The sequence below is a fragment of the Papaver somniferum genome, unplaced genomic scaffold (genome assembly GCF_003573695.1).
Source record: "Papaver somniferum cultivar HN1 unplaced genomic scaffold, ASM357369v1 unplaced-scaffold_41, whole genome shotgun sequence".
In the NCBI taxonomy this organism is placed as follows: domain Eukaryota; kingdom Viridiplantae; phylum Streptophyta; class Magnoliopsida; order Ranunculales; family Papaveraceae; genus Papaver; species Papaver somniferum.
Window position 1 is genome coordinate 1,035,205 of NW_020646638.1, and position 5,399 is coordinate 1,040,603.

The following is a 5,399-nucleotide window of genomic DNA, read 5'->3' on the forward strand; positions in this document are numbered from 1 at the left end:
CAAACCCACACTCACGCCTCTGAACCCTAGGGTGTGGAGTTGATGAAGTAATTCATGCTAGACACAGCAGCAGGAGCGTGAGAAGAATCAGAGCAGAGAGATAAAGCATGGGTCGACGATGTGGTGAAGACCTGTCAACCAAATTAGGTAAAAAAATCAATCCCTAGGTCTGTAAAATTAGGGTTTTTAATTTAGGGTTCATAGGTCCCTTTTTGTATAAATTGAACACAAGGGTGTCGAATAGAAGGCATGCCTGGATTAGCCAGAGCACCACCTCAGAGGCCTGGACTAGCCAGTGCCCTCAATTATCCATGTTCTGTGAATTTCAATTATAGTTCTTAATTCAGTTAATTTCAATTTCAAATGTTAATTATGTTTATCATGTTTTTAATTACTGTCAACATGTTCTAGTTCTTCAGTTAGGGCTCAGTTGAAGCCTAGTGCACTGTTGAATGATGTATTGCTAGGATAGTTATCTTGTTGCCTGTTTTGCTTGTGCAATGGGAAGAAATCAGTGCTCTGGTATGCCTGTGATTGACTGTGCTGTCAAAAGACAGTCAATACTAGGGGCATATCAGTGAGCAAGCTGATTTTCCTCCCATTCTAATGTATGCATAGGATGTTCAACTCAACCTAGAAATATGTTGTTTGATTAGGACACAAGGTGGATTCTAAGCCTTGGCTTAGCCACAAATCCTTTACAATCACTTATAATTTCAGTTCTATTTTGTTCCCTGCTAAATTTACTTTCCTTCACTGTTTTTCTTGCATTTTGAAGTTGTTGTGCACTGAAATCAATGCACAAACTCCCCCCTGCCCTTGGCTTAGGCCTTGGTTCCATTGTTCTTGTTTAGTTTCATTGTTCTGTCACCTGTTTTGTGTTTTGTATTTGTATCTGTTTTCTTGTGTTTATTGTTTTATCATCCATTGTCTCATTATTTCACTACCATCTTCATTGCTTTGTAAATATCACAGCTTCACTGCCACTATTTGCTCTTTCTTCTCATTTGTTTCTCCTGTTCTTGTTACTGCATTCATTACCTTGTTTTACAAAAGCCCATTGTAATCTGTTTAAAGCTCAAAAGCCTAGTTCACTGCCAGGCTCAAAAACCCAAGCCCAGTTCACAATTGAACTGTTGAGCCCAAGTTCACAGTTCATTCCAAAATCATTCAAAGGCCCAAGGCCTAAAGCACTTCATCATTACAAACAAACCCATTACGCCCAAGTTACTCAAAGGGTATTCAAAGCTCAACAGTTCCAAAGGGTATTCATAACCCATTGGTACCACAACCCTTTGATACCTAAAGCCCAATAGCAATTTAGAGCCCAAATAGCTAGAAACTCCAAACACCCCCAGTCTCTGTGGATCGACCCGTACTTGCACGAGCTACAACTGACGACCGTGCACTTGCGGTATTACTGTAGGCCCGTTTTTATTGCGCTTAATTTTCACACACCTCCGGGCACACCATTAAACACTATATAAGGGAGGAGTCTTGAGCTCTTTTGATACACAACAGAGAAACATCTGTTCTTCTGCTTTCCCTGTGCTTTCAGAAAATAAGTTTTAATTTCTAGTTTTGCTAACACTGCCAAGTTCTAAGGGTACTCTCTTTGTATGCTACATTGAGGGGTACTATCAATAGTTGTATCCTGGAGGTGACTCGCCAACTGCTATAGCATCTCAGCGGAGTAGCAGGCGATATTGCCTTTAGGACAGCGTATCGTATACGTGCCTCTACATTTTCTGTGCATCTCCAGCAACATCGGTTTGAGATAAGTATCTTCTTCTCAGTTACATTATTAGTTCTATGTCCAACATGCAAGGAGATGGAAATATTAATGATCAGAAATGGGTGAGCTCAGATTTGAACTTTAATCCGAGTTATGGTGCTGATGTTCAAGAAATTGTACAAGAAGGTGGATTATATATGAAGCTACAGGGTGCAGGTTGAGATTGCAGGTAGAACTGTTGTGCTGCTGTGGAGATCTGAATTACTAGATTAATTGGATCAGTGTTGGTTGAAATTATGCAGGAGTGTAGCCGAGAACGAAATTGAAATGCTTTTTGGTGTTACAAGAAGGTCAGGCGGATTACAATAAAATGGCATGCAAGTGTGTTGCTGTGAAGTTTGCAGGATTGAAAAGCCGAATTGAAGAATTAGTCTGCATCTGCAATTCAGAAGCTGAATTATGATGGGTTGTGCTGGATTTGACTGGTACTAGTGAGCAAAGATGGTGCTTTGTTGCAGTTGTGGACTTGAACTGAAGTTGGAGAATGTGATTTTGGTAGTTGAGTCTGAATTTGAAGAACTGGTGCTGGGATGGACCTGGTGGTGACTGTAGAGATGCAATTGAGCTGAAATGGGTTGAGAAGCAGTAGGTAGTTATGGAGATTGTAGGAAATTGCAGGAGCAGCAAGGTTTTGATGCTAGCTCAGAAGTGGATGTAGATGCAGTTGGTGGTAATGAATGACGGGTAGAGTAAGCGATGAACTGAGTTACAGGGAAGCAGGTGGCTTTGATGGTGTTTCCTGTAAGCTGCAGATGGTGTTGGTGGAGCACTGTTTAAGAGTTGGTGAAGCTGCAGTTGGACTGCAGCTTGGAGTTTCAGAATCCATGAATTTTTTGTGTTGAATTGGCTGTTGTGCAGATGGAGTTGGAATTTGATAAGCTTCTGGTGCATCTTGAAGCAGTGATGCAATGGCTAGGCAGAGTGGACGGAAATGTATGTTGCAGCTGGAGTTATGTTGCTACAGATGGAGTATTGCTATTGCAGTCAAGAGCAGGGATTAGATGGCTCAGGTGGATGAGATGTTATGGATCGGTTAGATGAATGTTAGGTTGAATGAATGAGATGAAACATTGCAGGAAAGAGCTGGATTTTGGCTGGGAAAGCATGCCTGAACAGACAGAACTCTGGCTGAATCGGAGTCAGCTGAGTTGAATCACCGATCCCGTAGCTTTTACTCAGATGGACTTTGTTGACTGGGCTTTGCTAGTGGGCTGTGAAAGATAATTTGGAACCGAGAGCAGAATTGAAGAACTATATAAGAGGGTTTGAAAACACCTCTCGGAGGGATCTTCTCTTCTATTTTTGCCTAGGGTTTAGAAACATGATAGGTTTTCTTTCCCTTCTTGTTATGAACTCCACTCACATGTTTAGATAATTCTCTTTTGGTTAAGGAATAAGTTGGAGTTCCAACCATGATATTTATGCAATGAATTAGTTTTGTCTCCATATTTTGTTGCTTATGATTCACTTTTAATATTGTTATATGATTTGAATGCATGTTTAGTCGAGTCGCGAATCGATTGAATTAGTTTTCATCTCTATTGCTAGATTAGGGTTATTATACGCAAAAGTGATAATTCCTGATTGCAAGTAGCATAATTGTGAGTATTGCTTGTAGTGATACATCCTAGTAGTCACAAGTGGATCATAACCTTTGTTAAAACGGATTAGTGATTTTACACGTACGTTTGCATTGATTAGTCTTATTTCATAGAACTTAGTGCTCTTAGAGAGTTAAACTTAATTGTGCTTTTACACTTTAGGTTGCTTTCAAGGTAGAATTCACATTCGCATCTTTTAATGTGTTTGTTGATGACAAGAGGAAATTAGCGGGATATTCTTGCAATCAAGGTATCCTAGGACTTTTAAAAATTGAGATTAAATATCAATTCTAGTTATTGTTTCAAATACATGTTTGTGAATGAAAACCAATCCTTGACCAATATTATAATCTTATCGATTTTGCTTTATTTATTTGTTTTGCAATTATTTTATTTTAGTATATAAAAATCAGAAAATCCCCCTTGACTTTACATAAGAAACCGAAACATAGTGGCAACCTAAGACCTCTCTGTGGGAACGATTCTTTCTTGCCCTTGCTTCATAATATATTTTGAGTAGTAAGAAAGTGTAATTATTTTTGACGCCTACGACATCGATCAAATTTTGGCGCCGCTGCCGGGGAGGCAGCGGTTGTCACTTGTTTTTGGTTTCTTATTTTCTTGTTTTTAGTTTTGTTTTATTTTCTGGTTTTTAACCTTGTTTTGAGAATCGTGTTTCAGGTACTTATTTCTCATGGATGGAGCATATTGGAACAATGGATACGGTTTCCAACAATCTCAACAACATGACAACTTCCAACAATTCCAGGGGTATAATCAAAACCAATTCATTGGCTATGACCAATATTCCATGGATCCTTATGGTTTTCCTCAACAACCTTATGGCGGGTATGTGTGTGAACAACCACAAGGATGGGAGGATTCTTATGCTCGTGAACAAAAAGTCTCTGACTTTCTAGACAAAGTTTCCAACTTTGTACAACAAGAGTTCCAAAAAGATAAAGAGGCTACAGAAGAGCAACTCCAAGAACTTCGTGAAGGTATTGCTAACTTACAAAAGGTATTGATCAAATCAAAGAAGAAAGGTATGAGGAAGAACTTTGCTTTAAAAACAATAATTATTCTAATGTGCCTATGGTTTGTGATGAATATTTGATTGATGCTAATGTTGAAAAGGTCCAACCTTTGGGGTCTTTCATTGATAATTGTTTAGCTACCTCGACTCTTGATCTTAATAATGATCATTCACCTATTCAAAAGGATGAGATTGAGATTAACAACACTAAATTAAGCGAGAACCAATCTTATGTTAACTTTGAAAGTGATGATGATTATGAAGATACATCGCTTGAACCAACTCATGGTGACATTTCCCAAAGGTGTACAGCGGAATCTTTCTGGGATCAAAATGAAGACGAAGAGGAATATGTTGACACTTGTGTAGGTTACTCAAGCATTGATCTTTATAATGATCAAGAGTCTATTCAAAGGGTGGAGCTTGAGGATGATGCATTTTTGAGTCTTCTAAAAAAGTTCCTTATAGCGAAATTTGGAGCCGCAAAAGAGTATGTTCCTTACAACGAAGAGGAGTGTGTCGAGAATGAAACCGATATAACCAATATTGTGGAAGATCCAATTGAGCTTGCAAAGGATTGTAACGATGATGTTTATGTCGAAACTTTAGTTAAGGCAGAAACTGACGAAGAATGGTTGCAAGGTTTGATAGAGGACCATGATATACAAGAGGTAAATAATTCACTTGATTTTTTCAAGGATAAAAAGGATTCCGAGCTACAAGAGATTGTGAAAGGTTTGTCTAACCCTTTGCATATTGTTTCTTCTTCTTTACCTCTTATTGGTATGAATGTATGTGCTTCGAGAATATTGTTGAACGACTTTGTTTCTCGATTTCCACCATTAGAAACATTTTATTCTCATACTATGGATGTTTGCAAAGAAGAAACCATAGAAGTTCCTGATTTTTATGTTCTTTATACACTTCCAGGTGTAGAAAAGAATAAGTGTGGGGGAAACTTCTATCG